Source organism: Euphorbia lathyris, chromosome 8, assembly GCF_963576675.1.
Source record: "Euphorbia lathyris chromosome 8, ddEupLath1.1, whole genome shotgun sequence".
Taxonomy (NCBI): domain Eukaryota; kingdom Viridiplantae; phylum Streptophyta; class Magnoliopsida; order Malpighiales; family Euphorbiaceae; genus Euphorbia; species Euphorbia lathyris.
This window is the reverse complement of record NC_088917.1, coordinates 80,026,919-80,046,988: the sequence shown is the minus strand read 5'-3', so window position 1 is coordinate 80,046,988 and position 20,070 is coordinate 80,026,919. Positions and strand designations below refer to the sequence as shown.

Sequence of the window (20,070 nt, the reverse complement as noted above, 5' to 3'; positions counted from 1 at the left end):
TGATAATTGGATGGGCAAACTCATGTTGTCATACACTAATGGGCAAAATGGTTGGGATTAATATGAATGACATATTAGTTACTAATGTGGTTAGTAACCCAATAACCTAGGAATCGCATTCGAGATGTGATTGATTGAATGAATCTACCTAACGAATGAAACTAGTTTGTTGGCTAAAGTTAAGGCGAAATCTCAAGAGTTAGGATCCTAGCTCACTAAAGGATTTGTGAAATTCTTTGAATTAATATGGAGGGTTATTAATTTGGCAAAATAGTGGGAGCAATCTGAAATAAATTAAAAGGCCTATAATTTTAGATTGTTATACTTTAAAACAAATGAATAACATACGTTTACTCTTTCTCACTCTCAGGTTTTGTTTAAACACTCACTCTTTAAAATCACGACTAAAACCAATCTGCAAAACATTCTTACCGATAACAAGTTGAATGTTTCAAACTTCACCGACTGGTTTCGTAACCTCAAAATTGTTTTGAAGTTCGAGAAAATTGGGTATGTACTTGATACACTGATACCCCCTATCCCGAAAGATGATGCTCCCATCGAGGAAATTGATGCTTACCAGAAGCACAAGGCTGATGATGATCATGCCGGTTGCATCATACTTGCATCGATGACGTCGGAATTATAAAGGCAACATGAGGAGATGGATGCCTATTCCGTCATCATGCACCTAAAGGAATTGTTTGGGAAACAGACCAGGTGCGAACGCTACGAGATATCCAAATTGCTATATCGTTGCCGGATGTAAGAGGGCACATCAATCATGACACATTGTGTCAAGATGATTGGCTATATTACCAAACTTTCTAGCATTGAATTCGCGATGGATAACGAACTAAGTGTAGACTTAATTCTTTAATCCCTCCCAAAGAGTTATTCATAGTTCATCATAAACTATCAGATGAATGACTTGCAAACCTCTCTTGAAGAGCTTGCAAATATGCTCAAGTCAGTTGAGCCTGATATAAAGAAAGACAAGGCAATACCGGCTATTGTCATAGAGGGATCAAAGAACAGGAAATGGAATTCTCCCAATCCTAAATATCCCAAGAAAGGTAAAGGAGCCATGCCCACTAAAGTTAAGGGAAAGGAAGTGAAGAAGCCCAAAGGAAAGTGCCACTTTTATGGTGAAGAAAGGCATTGGATAAGAAACTGTTTGGTGTACCTAGCTACCCTCAAGAAGGGAAAAGCCGGTAATCCAACATGGTATGTTCTATATTTCGATAAAGAACAAACATTGCAATTTTTATAAAGATTCGATCTTTTATTTTTCAGGAATATCACAAAATGGGATTTATGTGTTAGATGATAAAACTCCTGTTTTTGCAATTGATACCAAAAGACATAAACTAGATAATTCAACCTACTTGTGGCATTGTCGTTTAGGCCATATAAACAAGAGACGCATGCTAAAGCTTCATTCAGATGGGCTTATAGATTCAATTGATTCTGAATCATTGGAAACATACGAATCATGTTTAAAAGGTAAAATGACAAAGACATCCTTTAGCAATAAAGGTGAGCGTGTATCAGACACTCTAGGACTCATTCATTCAGATGTATGCGGTCCTATGTCAGTCCAAGCAAGAGGAGGATTCAGATACTTCATTAGCTTCATAGATGACCATACTCGATATGGTTACATCTACTTGATGAAGCACAAATCAGAAGCTTTTGACAAGTTCAAATGCTTCAAGAATGAAGTGGAAAATCAATTAGGAAAGAAAATAAAGACGCTTCGATCCGAACGAGGTGGCGAATATCTTTCAGATGATTTTTTGAATTATCTAACTGAATGTGGGATATGCTCGCAATGGACACCTCCCTATACACCACAACACAATGGTGTATCCGAGAGGAGAAACCGTACCCTAATAGATATGGTACGGTCCATGATGAGTATGGCCTTACTTCCAAAGACGTTCTGGGGCTATGCCTTAGAAACTGCCCTCTTCACCCTGAATCGAGTACTAACTAAATTCGTCAGTTCCACACCATATGAATTGTTCGTTGGTAGGAAACTCATGTTCTCATTTATGAGAGTATGGGGTTGTTCAGCATATGTCAAACGCATTGCGTCCGACAAATTGGATTCTAAATCTGATAAATGTTTCTTCATTGGATATCCCAAAGAGACCATAGGGTATTACTTCTATCATCCAGATGATCAGAAAGTAATAGTATCCAGATACGCAACCTTCTTAGAGAAAGAGTTTCTCGAAGAAACGCAAAAGGGAAGCGTGATTGAACTCGACGAAGTTCAAGGGGAAGAGACATCGGCTGAAACAACAGAAACGGTTGAGGTACCCGAAGAAGTCCCATTAGATGAGACTCTAGTGGCACCTATTCGTAGATCACGAAGAGTTCGTGAACTCCCAGTTAGATATGGTTTTCTAGTGGGAGATGATGATGAGGTTCCCGTGTTAGACGACGAACCCGAAAACTACGAAGAGGCTCTTACTAGTCCAGATTCTAAAGCATGGCTTGAGGTCATGGATTCTGAAATGGATTCCATGTATACTAACCAAGTGTGGACTTTGGTTGATCCACCCGAAGGGATAAAACCCATCGGGTGCAGGTGGATCTTCAAAAGGAAGACTGACATGGATGGAAAGGTTAGCACCTACAAGGCTAGGTTGGCAGCGAAAGGATATCGTCAAAAACAAGGTGTTGATTATGACGAAACCTTCTCTCCCGTTGCTATGTCCAAATCAATCAGAATCATGCTTGCAATTGCCGCTCATTTTGATTATGAGATTTGGCAAATTGATGTGAAAACAGCTTTCCTAAACGGAAACCTGCTTGAGGATGTATACATGATGCAACCTGAAGGTTTCATATCAAAGGATGCAAATAAAGTTTGCAAACTTCAGAGATCCATTTATGGACTCAAGCAAGCATCTAGAAGCTGGAATAAGCGTTTTGACAAAACCATAAAACAATTTGGTTTTGAACAAAATTGCGAAGAAGCTTGCATTTACAAGAAAGCAAGTGGGAGCTCTATAGCATTTCTCATACTATATGTGGACGATATACTGTTAATGGGAAATGACATTGCTCTATTACAATCGGTGAAAGTATGGTTATCCGGTAACTTCTCAATGAAAGACCTTGGTGAAGCAGCCTATATACTTGGTATAAAGATGTATAGAGATAGATCGCGTAGACTGCTTGGTCTTTCACAGGCTACATACATTGAAAAGGTGCTAAATCAGTTTAGCATGCTTGAATCGAAACGAGGTAACTTGCCCATGGTACATGGAGTAAAGCTAAACAATCATCAATGTCCTAAAACTGATGATGACAAACGACGCATGGCTGTAGTCCCGTACGCCAGCGCGATCGGTTCGATTATGTATGCTATGCTATGCACTAGCCCTGACGTAGCGTTCGTGTTATCTATAATGAGTCGTTACCAAGGGAATCTGGGAGACGAGCATTGGATTTCCGTCAAGAACATTCTTAAGTACTTGAGAAGGACTAAAGATATGTTCCTAGTGTACGGAGAAGGAGATCTGAAAATTGAAGGATTTTCAGACGCTAGTCATCTCACAAATGAGAATGATTTTAAATCCAAATCAGGATACCTGTTTATCTTGAATGGGGGCGCGGTCAGTTGGAAAAGTTCCAAGCAGGGAAGCGTAGCTTTCTCTACGACCGAGTCAGAGTACATCGCTGCTACGGAAGCAGCAAAGGAAGCAGTTTGGATTAGAAAGTTCATTACAGAACTAGGAGTGGTGCCTGACATTGTCAATCCCATTACTTTGTACTGTGATAACAATGGAGCCATTGTGCAAGCAAAGGAACCACGGTCTCATAATGCATCTAAGCACTACCTAAAGCGATACCACATCATTAGAGAGATTGTGGCTAGAGGAGATGTGAGAATAGAAAGAGTACCTACCGAGGACAACGTTGCAGATCCGTTGACAAAGCCATTAGCCCAGAAAGTACATGATCATCATTTAACTTCTACTGGGATAAGTTTTAGAAACAATTGGCTTTAGTCCAAGTGGGAGTATGTTGGGGTTTAGTGTCCTATAGACAATTGTTGCAGGATACAAACTTATTGTAAATGAATTGTTCTTTATATCATTTGTTTTAATGAGATATATGTTTTATAACTATATAAAGGCAACCCCTTTTAAAGCACTAAATAAAGTCTAATAAAAGGAAATCCATAAGTTTGTTTAAAGTGATTATAAAGTGTTTCATACAAGCATGAAGTGAGACAAAACTTTATAATAAACTAATAAACTTAAAACCACCCCAAGTCAAGTGATATGTTTAGGATTGATATATCACTGTTGAGACTTGTATGTAACAATGTCTTTTGTCCGATAGAAAGCTGATCTTACAAGCTTCATATATAAAGATATAGGGACAGTTACATAGATCCGATGAAACGTCGTTCATTAGGATTGGGGATCCGACTTGAGATAACAGGATGGGTAGATTCGTCCTTGTCACATGTTCATCTCATTGGTATTAATAGGTATAAGTAATCCTCAGACTCAAAGGAATGTCAATTGGTCATCCTGAATTACTGAATGTGAGACTTTGATCACGTGGTCCCACGATCCTTAACAGAGATGACTCTAGGGTGTGAACTGCAAAGCTTGGGTGTCACATGAGGTAATGTCAGGGTAGTTATACATTGGATTGAGCATTTATCACTCCCGACGAATGGGAGATACGTCCAAGGATCGCTTGTGGAAGACTCGACTCTAAATCCTTGCAAGGTGATAGCTTAAGAGTAGAAATACAGATTTCACTTAACCTATCTATTTGAGTTGACTCGGCCTGTACAAGTAAAACCAACGTCTCGCTATATGTGACTTGACATCATCCATAGTCATAAGATTCAGTTCAAGGATGTAGTTGATAAATGATCGAATTATACTGTAACTAATACGGAAGGGTTAATGGCAGAATCAACCTGTCTTCTTAACGGACTCTGGGGGAATGATTACGGACATACCGATAACATGCTCTGTTCATCATTCCGTTATGCAATGATTAAATATAATTCTTGAATAAATTAATTTAATAGTTGCATACGGCCAGAAGTAGTAAGGACCTAATGGATCACACATAAGACTTGGAAACAAAAGAGAGATGGATATGATTAATAGATGGAAGCCCAATTGAGCCCAGTAAGGCCCATATTAAGGAAGGGGTCGAAATTTATGTATATTAGGGGAAGGAATTAATTTATTCCACTCTTCCTAATTTGATTAGGATTGTGAAATTAAATTAATTAAGAGATAATCAAGTTAGAAGTTTTAATTAGATTAATATACTGCTATTATTATCTAACTAGGTTATTTATTATTATCCTAATTATATTGGATATATAGTAAGATAATAATTAGAAATCCTATTCCGAATTGGATTCCTATTAAGTAACTTATTCCTATCTAAACTAGGGTTTAGAGACAAGCTAATATATATAGCCCTCCTTCACTAGAATTTCGACACACACAAAACCCTCCCCTACATGTGATTTTTGAAATTGCTTCTAGAGAGAGAAAGAAAGAATTCCATCCCCAAGTTCGTGGACAAGAATTCATACGGCTTCCGTCAATCGATTAATCTATTCCATCTCTTTTCTCTTTGATCTTGTGTTGATTTGTTAGAGGCAATCTAATTTGGTTGCATCTCGTAAGGGTTGATTCTAACTTAATCTCACCGTGTTCGCGAAAGAAGGAAAAACAATCAAAAGGGAGAAATTCGTTTTTCTTCTCCTACATCAGGTCAGTTCACTATTTCGTCGGATCGTCGCGATTTTTGGACAGCAGCCTCTAGACATATTCTTCCACGTGTCCACCGAAGGGATTGTCGTTCGGAGGTCTGGAAGGTCTGTTTCGGATAGGGGCAGATTGGTAAACAATTTACATCTCCTTTGAAGTTGTGGGCACTTCGTTTGCAACGGTAGATTGATCATCGAAAGGTAATTCTTCTTATCCCTCTTTATATGAAATAACGATTAACGGATCCTATGGTTAAAAGGAAGTAGGCTAAAATTTTTATATTTCGGCTGCTATACCTTAGCCTAAATTCCATCATGTTGAACCTAACAAGCAAGGACCCAAAAAGAATTGGGTACCTAAAAGTAACTAGCTATATTGCAGGTAAGCCTGAGGTATGCTGAGAAGTCAAAGATGTGGTATATTGATAGTGCATGCTCGAGGCATATGACTGGTGATGAAACTCAGTTCATCACACTTGTGCGTAAACGAGGTGGAAGCGTAAGTTTTAGAGACAACAAAAGGGGTAAGATAGTAGGGTCAGGAACCGTTGGTGGTAATCCTACTATTGAGTCAGTCTCCCTAGTTAGCGGACTCAAATATAACTTACTCAGCGTAGCTTAGCTATGTGATAATGGGAGAAAAGTTATATTTGATGACACTGGATGTAAAATACTCGAGGGTAAAACTAATGAGTTAATTTTAACTGCCCCTCGCATTGATAATGTCTTCATGCTGAACTTAAAAAAGAAGTTTTCTAAAACTGTATGCTTAGTGTCAAAGGAAGAAAATTCCTGGCTATGGCACAGGAGACTTGGTCATGTAAGCATGGACCTCCTGGCCAAATTAGCAAGAAAGCAATTAGTTGAGGGACTGCCAGAACTTAAGTTTGAAAAAGACCAATTATGCAACGCTTGTCAAGCTGGAAAACAAACCAAACAATCTTTTCATAGTAAAAATATTGTCTCAACTAAGCGTCCATTAGAGTTACTACACTTGGATCTCTTCGGACCAGTCCAGCCGCTGAGCTTGGGTGGTAGGAGATTTTCCTTGGTCATTGTAGATGACTTTTCTCAGTACACTTGAATCATCTTGCTGAGTAGCAAGGATGAAACCTTTGAGACGTTTTCAAATTTGGTAAGAAAACTTGAAAATAATAAAGACCTAAAATTAGCTCACATCCGAAGTGATAATGGTGGAGAATTCAAGAACCAACAGTTTGTAGAATTCTATGAAGCCATCGGTATTGACCATAACTTTTCTGCTCCTAGAACGCCTCAACAAAATAGGGTTGTTGAAAGGAAGAACAAAACCTTGGTTGAAATAGCCAAGACAATGCTGAGCGAGCATAGGCTTCCAAAGTACTTTTGGGGAGAGGCTGTTAACACATCATGCTATATTCTTAATCGGGCTCTAGTCAGACCCATATTGAAGAAAACTCCCTACGAACTTTGGAAAGGACGAAAACCCAATAATGGATACTTTCGTGCCTTCGGCTGTAAATGTTTTATTCTAAATACTAAAGACAGCCTTGCTAAGTTTGATTCAAAAGCTGATGAAGCTATCTTTTTAGGCTACTCAACAAACAGTCGAGCATACATAGTTTTCAATAAATGAACTCAGGTCTTAGAAGAGTAAGTACATGTTGAGTTCGATGAAACTAACCCTATAGGAAGAAACCAGCCGCTGACCGAGGATGATCCACACTCAGCACCCGCTGACCAAGAAACTGCCGCTGGGTCATTTCCTCAAGGGCTGACCAAAGGTAAAAGTGAACCTCAGATTGTTTTCACTGACCAAACTACACCTGCAGAGATTGTTAAAACACAACCAGCAAAAGACATCAATCTCCCAAAAGAGATTAGAATACCAAGAGGACACTCAGAGAGTGTCATTCTTGATGCCGCTGAGAATACCCCGATGACAAGAAATCAACTCAGGAGATACCTCAGCAACGTAGCATTCGTCTCAGTTCAGGAACCAAAGAATTTCGCTGAAGCTGAGCACGATGAATTCTGGATGAGTGCAATGCAAGAAGAACTTGATCAATTCAGAAGAAAGGAAGTATGGGACTTAGTGCCAAATCCAAGAAGCCAGAAGACCATAGGAACAAGATGGGTCTTTCGCAACAAGCTGGATGAACAAGGGAACGTGGTCAGAAACAAAGCAAGACTCGTAGCTCAAGGCTACAGTCAGCAAGAAGGTATTGACTACGGTGAGACCTTTGCCCCAGTGGCAAGGCTAGAGGCTATAAGAATTTTATGTGCATATGCATCTTATATGAACTTTAAATTATTTCAAATGGATGTTAAGGGTGCATTGCTTAATGGAGTTATAAATGAGGAAGTTTATGTTAATCAACCTCTAGGGTTTGAGGACCCCAAGTTCCCAAACCACGTTTATAAACTCAAAAAGGCTATGTATGGCCTCAAGCAAGCACCACGTGCTTGGTATGAGAGGCTGACCAATTTCCTGCTGACTAGAAATTACGTCAGAGGTAAAGCTGATACAACCTTATTCATTAAGAGGAAGGGTAAAGATACCCTGCTGGCTCGGATTTATGTTGATGACATTATTTTTGGTGCCACTAACGAGTTAATGTGCAAGGAATTTAGCAAGCAAATATAGACTGAGTTTGAAATGTCAATGATGGAAGAACTAATTTCTTCATTAGACTTCAAATCAAACAAGGGAAAAATGGCATCTTCATCAATCAAGCTAAATATGCCAAGGAGATATTGAAGAAGTATGAACTTGAAAATTGCAAGCCAATGTCTACCCCTATGGGCACTGACACTGTCCTCTGCACTGGCGAGAATGGTAAGTCAGTAGATAGCAAATTGTACCGAGGTATGATCGGCTCTCTATTATACTTAACAGCCAGTAGACCGGACATTCAGTTCTCAGTATGTTACTGTGCTAGATATCAATCTAACCCTAAGGAATCTCACTACATAGCTGTAAAAAGAATCCTTAGATATTTGCAAAGCTCAGTGAATGCAGGTTTATGGTATCCCAATACTCATGATTTCACACTCATTGGATACACTGACGTTGACTACGGACGAGACAAGCTTGAACGTAAAAGCACCTCTAGAGGATGCCACTTCCTTGGGAGCTGTCTTGTGTCCTGGTTCAGCAAGAAGTAGGCGTGAGTAGCCCTGTCAACCACTGAAGCTGAGTACATTGCTGCTGGAAGCTGTGTTGCTCAAGTCATATGGATTAAGCAACAACTTGAAGATTATGGCGTTCAGACTAAGACAATTGAAGTCAAATGTGATAACAAAAGTGCAATTGATCTATCATAGAACCCAATCCAGCACAGCAGGATGAAGCATGTCAGCAGAAGACATCACTTTATTAGAGACCATGTACTCAAAGGTGAGATCAAGCTTACCTATGTCCCAACGGATGAGCAGCTTGCGGATATCTTCACGTAGCCACTGGCTCGTGAACAATTCAACATACTGAGAGAAGCCATTGGTATGTTTAATCCTCTTTAGCAAATTCCAAGTATAATATGTGATATATGCATGCTGAGTGAATTACCATGCTGAATGATTTATACTATCATATGCTGAGTAGATATATATATGCTGAGTGTTTATCTTAAGCTGAGCTACTAAGCATAAGAACTATTCCTTTGCGTAACACTGACTACTCAGAACGTTAAATGTTTGACATTCTTAACACTGAGTAAAGATCTGTTGCAATATTTAATGCAAAGTAAGTGAATTAAATAGCCACCTAGGATGACGTAAGCGCTATAATTAGAAAATACACGCGCCGTATGTGTCATAAATGCTAGAATATTTGTTGATTGAGGATCTCGAGGTAAAATAGACAACCCAACGTCTTGGATTAACTTAACACATCTATAAATAGTGGATGAATTCCCACTTTTATTTCTTTACACTTAGAAAACTTTCGCATTCCTAGTTTCTCTCTAAAATATTCCCAAATCTTCCCAAACTTCTATGAGAATATGACAAAAGTTTCTCTGAATATCTCCGGTGCTGGTTTCTCTGATAACCGCTCTGATGAAAATCCTAAATCATCTACCCAGCGTGACCATGCTAAAGTCACTACACCGAGAACGAAAGCTCAAGCTGTCCAAGCTACCTCTTCAAAGGGAAAACAACAGCACAAGGACAAGGGAAAGAAGACTGTGGAATGGACCTACTCTCAGGTTTACGAGAGTGTGAGGGGGTACAAGATTGACCACTCTCGATGGTTTTCAAAGGGTTTTGTGGACGCTGAGCAACCCTTTTGTGAGTGGATCAAGAATAACGGTTGGACCGAGTTGTTTTCAGTTTGTGATGCTACTTACCCTAAGCTGATAAAAGAATTCTACGCCAACCTAAAGGTCGCAGATGATAACCGGGACTACCTGGCCACCAAGGTTCAAGGGAAGGATATCTTCATCAACCCTGCTTATCTTGCCTCACTATTCAAACTGAAGAATGATGGAGCCATACTCCGTAAATCAGGTGACCAAGATAAAACCGACTACGTCCAGAGTTTCTTTAAACCTGTTGGTCATGTAGGAGAAATTTCAAGTACCTCCATGGGTCAGCATCAAAAGATGGCCCATTACATACTGACCAATTTCCTTTTCCCCAAAATCAACTGCACCAACTCAGCAACCAACTTTGAGTAGTGTTTCATATGGCACATGTTGACCTACAAGTCGATAAACATGCCTGTCTTCATAATCGGTGGGTTTCTAAGAAGTACAGGAACCCTTAGGTTAGGCTCCTTTATCACCAGAATCCTCAAGGATCAGAAGGTAAGCTTGGTTGAGGAAATCCACACTTGGGGCATAGAAATTACAGCTGTTGCGTTGTTCGGCCTGGCATACGACAAACCGATCATGCCAAAGAAAGGAAAAGGGGAGGCTGTCGAGGACACCGAGGGGATGGAAACCCGTAAAGGAAAGAAGGAAAGAAAGAGGAAAGCTATCCAAAGCACCTCTAAAGAAGTTGTTTCTCCATCAAAGAAGCTTAAATTTGTACCTCGAGGAACTAAGCCTCAAGTGGAACAAAAACAAGCTGAGTCTAAGTCAGTTGGCAAGAGACCTAGGTAAGTTGAGCCTGAGGTAGAAGAAATAGAGGAGGTTGATGAGCAACCGTTAAAGAAGAAGAAGAAGATCTCTTCTGAACTAACTCCAATCGATGCCCTTCCAACTGACTATGTCATTCCTGCTGACTCACATTATGCACAGATTCAAGGCATTGACGCTGAGCAATAGTTAGATGACCAGGAAGAACAAGACCAATTGGGTGGTCAGTTTGTAGAAAAAGAACTGGGTGAACAGTTTGAGGAAGAAGAACTGGATGATCAGTCAGGATGACACTGAGGAAACAGCTGATGATGAGCACTATGAACCAATCAACACTGAGTTGGTTGACGAAGAAGCTGAGCAAACAACATATCTTCTCGCTGATCAAAGGGAAACCTTACCTACTGAGTCCATTGAGTCTATTCCTGCTGACCCCACTCCTCTAAAGATCCAGCAATTATGGAGACTTAAGAAAAAGGCTAACAAGACCCCATTGATTGACCTTCCACATGACTCGCCATTGAGGGATGAGATCACTGACCTAACAGATACACATCTTAAGTTCTTCTATGATCCTATTGAATCTCAACCAGAACAACAAGAAAAGCAAGTCTCTCTTTCTTCGCTAAAGGAACATGCTGACTTAAATGCTTCAAAAGAACCCGTCAATACCGAGCAAGTGCTCGAAGTTCCTACTACTCAACACGTTGAGTCAGCTAAGGAAATACCTGCTCAGGTCAGTGCTGATGTTTCTCAACTTCCTAACTCCAACTAGCGTCAACCTGATATTGAGCAAGTTCAAGATTCTGCCGAACCACTAATTCCTCAACCACAAATACAGACTATTCATTCAAGTCCAGCCGCCAATAATGCTGGAACTTCTAATCATGAGCAGAACCAAACACCACCTCCATTCAGTTCTACTCCTTTTTTGGCATCTGGGCCACCTAATGATGGATCTTTTTCCTATTTGAATGCCTCTGAGTCTGGTCGAAGAATCCTTGACTCAGCTCAAGCTCTACTCCAAGACATCCATCAAACAAACGCCGATGCCACTGGGTCTGTTACAATTGAGCCAACTCAGCTTTCGTCTGTCACTCAGCTTCTCACCAAGATCAAAGGTGTCAAGGAACTTCTGAGTGTCATGACTTTATTACAGTCTCAACAGCTCAGATAGGATTCATTCATGAAGCTGGCCGAACTCCAGCTGACTATGGTCAAGCACATGGACTCTCTTCAGGATCAAATTCAAGCTATGTTAGCTGCGAACCCAAACTATGCAACTTCTGCTGAAGTTCAGCATCTATTCAACCAGCTTCACACTGAGCAGGCCAAAACCAATCATCAACTCTCTTCCTCTTCTCAATGCTCTATTGAGGGAATTAGCGAGGCTGTGCATCTGCTAAACTTAAGCAAGGAAGAAATGGAAACTGACCAGCTGAAGACGAATGAGATTTTGCAATACTCCAACCAGATCTTCACACACGTGCGTCATACAAACGCTTAACGTTAGTACTATGACTCAGCACTGCTTAAGATGTTTCATCAAGCCATTGCTCTGCTGACTGACAATATCACGTGGATGGGAAAGTCTCAAGCATATTTCCTAATTATGCTCAGTAAGTCGGTCAGTATTCCCCGCTCAGTGTTGGATGATGGAGTTCCCATTTTTGATGGTATTACGGAGAGCACGCGCAAGCTTAAGGGATTCTCTGCGCGATTGACTCATGCCGCTAACCATGATACCTTCATTCCTCCTCCCACCGATGCTGGAAAAAAAGGGGGAGAAAGACCAAGCTGAAAGAACTCAGCCTCAAGGCGAGACAAGTCAGCCTAAACAAAAAGGAAAGGCCAAGATTGTGCACCAAGCCCAAGTTAATTACAAGAAGAAATAGCTTCACTTGTATTGACTATGATAGCTATCTTCTGCCTTTAATATCTGTATTCTTTTTGTGCTAACTTTAATTCAAAACAATTATATGCATCTTTTTCATACTGCCTAATCTTATGTGATGCTTACTTAAGTGATTGTTATAATTGATAAAACGCATCTTCATTAACTCAACTGTGCTAAACTGTCTACATTATTTAATGATATATCTGCTGTGTTGATCAATATGTTAACCACTTCTTATATGTCCACTTAACTAAAACTCATTGAACAAAGCAATACTCGGCGCTCTCTGATATTTAAACCTTCCGCTTAAACTGAGTTAAATAGAATATGTTCCATGAACTGACCTTTTTCTGAAAACTGACCTTAGAATTACTCGATTAAACCTTGAAATGTTTAGAGTAAAACTAAGTCAGTAGCTCAACCCTTATGGGGGAGTAATTTGATAAAATAAGGTCAACTATCATGGGGGAGCTCAACACTGAGTTCTTCAACTGAATATTTTTGCCAACATCAAAATGGGGGAGTTTGTTAAAACACCTTTCCACATGATTTTGATTTGACAAAAGTATTTAAGTAATGATAAAAATATTCTAACACATTAAATTTAAATGCTTTGATTTATTTACAATAATGTATTTGTTCAATGTTGAGTTTAACAATTTACAAGACATTAAGATTAAAAATCCCAAAGGCCCATAAGTGGAAGTCAAGCCCAAGCCAACACATCAAAGATCATTTGGCCCAAGATCTCAATACGTACCAAGCACAAGCTCAGCATGAAGAAGGATCGAGAAGCCTTCTTTCAATTGCTTCACGAAGAAGCTGCTAAGTTGGACGACAAAAAGTACAAGGACAGCGACGGACAAGAACCAACTTCCAGACAAAGTATTTCTACTTTGGGTAAAGTTCAGAAGGCGTAGGAAGCTGTCTCGTGGACTTTGCCTTAAATGTTGAAACATTCCGTTTAACGGTCGAAAAGCTGCCGAAGACAGAAGATGCAAGAATCCCATTGGCCAACGACGCTGAGCACGCCTGGAGTGACAACGGCAGGAAGCTGTTTCCCTCCAACGGTTATTTTGAAATTCGAAATAACTGGTGCCTAGTGTCTCTATATAAAGGCCATCCATTTGCTTCAATCGATGTAGATCTTCAAATAGTCGAAACGCTGACCAAATTCATACTTGAAGTTCTGTGAGAAAAGCAAAGCAAATACCTTACACCAATTTCCAATCTCTGTGTAAAAGTCTAGAGTGGTTTCAATTCATCTAAAGTGTCTTAGCAATTGTTGTTTAGGACAAACACTTTATCATTTCTAGAAGAATAGAAAGGAGAGGCTGAGTACTCGGTTATAGTACTCAGCGGTAGATATAGAAGTGAGTAGAGGAAAAGAGGAATGTACTCTTGTATACTCAACTTTTACTGTAAAAGGTTTTGTGCTCTACCTTTAAAGAGCTCAGTAGAGAATTCAAAAAGCTCGGAACGCGTTCCGGGGACTGGACGTAGGTGGAGAGGCAGAACCAGGATAAGTCTGCTGAGTAATATCCTTCTAACCCTTAAACTCCTTTAAAATATATTACTTGCTTAAAACTGACTAAGTAAAGAACTTACGCTGAGTTAAGTTTGCTAAGAAGTTGAGTTCAGGAATAGACTCTAAGTGCTATTTCCTGACTCAAGTAAAGAAGTAGACTTAGTCACAAGTTGACTAAGCTTGTGTCTTGAAACTACTTAGTGACGCTGTGTAAACCTTTTCATAAGAAAAGAAGTCAGCCTTAACAGACAAAATTTTAAATAGTTCCTATCCCCCCCTTGGAACTAACTTGTTACGTTATAAGGGACCAACATACTAGACCACAGGCCCAACACCCTAAGCTAGGTATTTATTAGGGGCTCCTAGGAGTCTTGAAGAGGTACCCGTAGGTCCTCTTTTATCCCCAAATTCCAAGGAACTTTGGCTACTCTTCTGAGTACCTTTAAGTTTTTTCATACTTGTTTTATTAACACCCATAGTCTTCCCGTTTTTATTCTCAAGACAGTTTTTTAGGATATTAACCTCATTGTACCTCTTCTTCCCAATAGGTCCATTCGTCTTTGAAATACTCGGGACCTCCACACTGGCCTCAAACAGAGGGTTAACAGCCTCCCCATCATTATTCCTTGGCTCCGCAGATTCCAACCCCGGCATGCTCAGATCTAATTGCTCATCAGAATCCTGAGCATCCTCAATAGAAAGAACCCCAAACCTGGAACCTGAACCCAGGACCTTCTCAACACTAGATTCTACTGCCTTATTAGGGGGGGGGGGGTTTCCCTTAATTTTGGGATTGGTTTGACTTATCACAAAGTCTTTACTTATGTCAGAGGGATGATTCTGAACAACTGGCGCCCGAGTCCTTCGCCTACCTGACCTCTTTGCCAACATCCAGGGGCCAAAGTTCCTCCCCTCACCTTGAAACCCCTATTCTTTCTCTTTCTCCGCTTCCATCACCACTTCACCCACCTTTGCCCTTTTAGGACAACCTTCAAAAGTATGCCTAAACATACCACACTCATAGCAAATATTATGAATACTGTTAAGCCCAAAATATACCTAAAATATCATTAACATTTATATCATTTTTATTACAAATTCGTGTTATTTATATCTGTTTAGATTACTTTTACTCTCGAATATCTTTCTTTCTTGCAAGGTACCTAAATATTTGGTAAAATCCAAATAGGAACGAAAAAGGATCAAAAACAGAAGAAAAACCCTACAAAAGGAGTCAAAAACGACGTAAATCGAAAGCACCAAGTCGAGGACACGAACGAAAGCAAAGAAGTGAGAAAACTCACCATGCCGCGACAGTGAATCTCCAACCCGCGGCCGCGACACGCGTGGGTTAGCCATTTTTCCCATTCGTCCGTCGTTCAACTCAATGCTACGTCATTCACGGCCGCGGATTCCTATCCTCGGTAAATGCAAAAAATTTACCAAATGCATTTTACACATGTTGAAATCCAAGAAACGCGTTTGTTCAAGTGGATAAAGACGTCCTTTCACAACGGACACGACTCTTAACCAACGGATACATCACTTCAAACACAACCCTTCAACATCTATAAATAAAGAGTTGATGTTGAGGAGAAAGGAGATATATGAAATGTTATAATATAGATATAGAATCAGAGCGTAGAACTTATGTCTAAGTTCTAAGTAAAACATTTCGAGAGTTAGAAATTAGATTCTGTACAAAACAAGATGAGGTACACATATTGTTTATAGTTTAATTACAACTCAGTAGCGTTTAGACATTGTTCCAGTTTTAGTTTGCATCATGGTAGTGGCCGACCGAATCCCTATTACGAAGTTACAGCGAGAAGATTGAGTAGAGTGTTCGCCCCTGAGCCTGACAACCTCTAAGGAAACCCAAGGAAAGGAACCAATCAAGCCGTTCACTTGCACGCCCTCGAAGAACTCGATGCTCCTTGTTCTCTGTAAACTTGTATCAATTTATATTTCATCTAATAAAGTCCGTTCTATTCGACAAATCGTTATGTAGCACTTATGGTAACCAATCCAATATAAGTGAGGCTGGTGTTTTCATTAATACGGAGTTGAATTCAAAATCATTACAAGGAAACTTTGTTGAACACTTAGGCAAATTATCATCTCGAAAGAGTTTTAATTTGAGTAAGGGCAACTATCCCGAAAGGGTTTTGTCGCGTTCAAAGCCAAATAATTAGAGGTTCCGTCATTTATTTCATCGTCATAATTGATACAAAGTTTAAGTTGTTTTCTTTGCTTAATGCAAATGAATAAATTCATTCGTTTTTCTAAAAAGTTCTAAATGTTCCTGTTTTGTAAAATTCATCCCTAAATCAGAAGATCTTTCTAACAATCGATATATTCTAATATATAATCTTATTCCAGCATTTTCAAGTATTCAAATTTCCTAAATTCAATTAAACAAATTTTCACTTTTCATTTACATTTAATAGTAAATCTAATAAGTTCGAAATTAATAATTCAAAAATAAGTTTTTCTTTAAAAAACGTATACCTGTGGGATCGATATTTTTATTACTACAAGCGAAACCGTGCACTTGCGGAAATCGCTCAACAAGTTTTTGGCGCCGTTGCTGGGGATACGCCAAAATTTTTGACAAAATTTTTATTTTTCGTATTTTATTTTCGAATATAGGTTTATACATCATTTTTATACAACTTGTATATTTTATTCATTTTCAGTTATATAACATATTTGTTTTCAATTTTGTTTTGAAGGTAGTTTGGCTCGTGTAACAATTTCAAGTTCATGCGCAGTTCGCGAAATTCGGGCACGCACCAGACCCTTTTGATCCAGAAATTGAAAGAACACTTAAGAAAAACAAGAAAAACAACAAAAACAAAGACAAAACACCCTTAAAAACCAAAGTAGACCAGCCAGAAAATATGGCCGATCCACCGACACTTATGGATTATGCTAGGCCAGGAATGGCCGGTTTAACTAATAGTGTAGTTAGACCCCGTATAAACGCAAATCAATTTGAAATTAAGCCTGCTTTGCTTAATATGTTGCAAAACAACGTAACGTTTTATGGACTACCTAACGAAAACCCTAATGCACATTTGACAAATTTCTTAGAAATTTGTGATACTTTTAAAATTACTGATGTAACAGCCGAAGCAATCAAACTTCGCCTATTTCCTTTCACTTTGAAGGATAAGGCAAAAATTTGGTTAACTTCTATGCCTGCTGCAACATTTGAAACTTAGGACCAATTAGCCCAAGCATTTTTACAAAAATATTTTCCCTTAGCAAAAACCGCAAGAGTCATCAAAGAGTTGACATCTTTTACCCAAAATGATAATGAAACTCTTTATGAGGCTTGGGAACGTTTTAAAGAACTTCAACGTTTATGCCCACACCACCAATTGCCAGATGCACTTTTAATGCAGACATTCTATAATGGATTAAATCCTACGACTAGAGGTTCATTAGATGCTATGTCTGGAGGGTTATTTATGAAGAAGACATCCGCCCAAGCAAGAGAACTTTTGGAGGAAATGGCAATCAACAGCAGTATGTGGCCCGTAGAGCGTGGACATATACCAACGGCGAAACCATCATCCTCAGATACATCATCGGTTAAAGGTATAATGAATCTTGATCCAGTTGCGATGTTACAAGCCCAATTTTCTGCCTTATCGCACAAAATTGATAAATTTATGGCACCATGCGATCCTAATGATCCAATCCAGAGAGACATTGATTACGAAGGTATGAATGAGATAGAACAGGTAAATTTTGTCCAAGGACAAAACCAAACTACTAATCCTTATTCTAATACTTATAATCCTGGATGGAGAAATCATCCTAACTTTAACTGGAAAGATGGTAATAATAATAATAATTCAAATGCTAATCAATATCGTGTAAATAATTATCAAAATTAAACAAGAGATACGATTAGCACTTTATCTTCAAAAATCGACAAATTTATAGATGCTATAAATGGAAAGGTAAGTAATCAAGACGATGGTTTTAAACGGATCGAAAGTAAATTCGATCAGCTTATCAAAAACCAATCATCTAGCATCCATAATTTGGAGGTTCAAATTGGACAACTTGCTAAATCAATTCCATCCCGCAAAGAGAGAAGTCTTCCCAGCCAAACAGAAGAAAATCCGAAAGAGCATGTTAAGGCTATCACTCTTCGTTCAGGGAAAAACTACTTAGGTCCGGAAATGCCCGGAAATTCAACTTTACCTGGAAATGATTTACCAAAATCCAAAGAAGATACGTCAAAACAAAAAGATACGCCAATTGACTCTAATCCGAAACCTTTTGTACCAAAACCACCTTTTCCACACAGGGTCCGAAATAAGGACCATGATAAACAACTTTTATCATTTTTAGACAAACTTAAAAATTTGCATATAAATTTAACATTCATGGATGCAATTACGCAAATTCCTAACTATGGAAAATTCTTGAAAGATTTAATTTCAAAAAAAGATTAGTTGGGAAGGAATTTCATCCATTTCTCTTGCTGAAGATTGTAGTTCGATAGTATCAAGCAAATTACCTACTAAACTCAAAGATCCCGGATGCTTTACCATTCCGTGTACATTGGGAAATATGGAATTCCCAAGTTGTCTTTGCGATTTAGGAGCTAGTATAAACTTGATGCCATTGTCTATTTTTGAGAAATTAGGTTTAGAAGAAGACATCAAGCGTACCAATATGGTTTTGCAATTAGCGGATCAATCCACTAAAAGACCATATGGTATAATTGAAGACGTTTTGGTGAAAGTTGACAAATTTATTTTTCCTACTGATTTTGTTATCTTAGATTTTGCTTATGATGCTAATTGTCCGCTAATCTTTGGTAGACCATTCATGAACACGGGACGTGCTCTAGTTGATGTGTCGGAAGGAAAAGTAGTTTTAAGAATAGGTGACGATAAGATCGAATTCGATATGAATCAAGCAATGAAATATCCTATGGAGGATTTCGCTTGTATGAAACTTGATTTAATTGAAGAATGTGTTAATGACATTATTCAAAGAGAAGAAATAATAGAACCTATAATGGGTGAAGAATTAGAAGATAAGGACCCAGAGCCTTTGATTCGAGAAGATGGACCAGTTCCGCCTTCAGTAGTAATTCCACCTAAATTAGAACTTAAAGAATTACCAAACCATCTGAGATACGCTTTCCTAGGCGGAAGTGATACTCTACCTATAATCATCTCTAACAAATTAATAGAAAATCAAGAAGAAAAATTGAAAGAAGTTGTTAGAAATAGAATAGGAAGTATGAGATGGCAAATTTCAGATTTAAAAGGAATTAATCCTAGTGTTGTAATGCATAGGATTCACTTAGAAGAAGACAAGCCACCTAAAGCGGATAGACAAAGACGTTTAAATCCGAACATGAAAGAAGTAGTAAAAAATGAGATTACTAAACTTTTAGACAATGGAATCATTTATCCTATTTCGGATAGTGAATGGGTTAGTCCAATCCATTGTGTACCCAAAAAGGGAGGCATAACTGTAGTAAGGAATGATGAAGGTGAATTAATACCTACGCGAACCACCACCGGTTGGAGGGTTTGTATAGATTATAGGAACCTAAATAAGGCAACTAGGAAAGATCATTTTCCTTTACCTTTCATCGATCAAATGATCGAAAGGATAGCCTGTCATGCATTTTATTGTTTTCTTGATGGCTATTCCAGATTCTTTCAAATATATATTTACCCGGATGACCAAGATAAAACAACCTTCACATGCCCTTATGGAACATTTGCATATAAAAGAATGCCTTTTGGCCTATGTAATGCACCAGCAACTT

At 38.8% G+C, this 20,070-nt stretch overlaps 1 non-coding gene across 1 annotated transcript; it reads right to left on the bottom strand.

The window, feature by feature from the left end:
• Nucleotides 1-17,539: 17,539 nt before the first annotated feature.
• Nucleotides 17,540-17,646, bottom strand: LOC136204367 (small nucleolar RNA R71). Its single transcript, XR_010675210.1, has one exon. It is a non-coding gene; the product is annotated as a small nucleolar RNA R71 (small nucleolar RNA).
• Between the last annotated feature and the right edge of the window lie 2,424 nt (nt 17,647-20,070).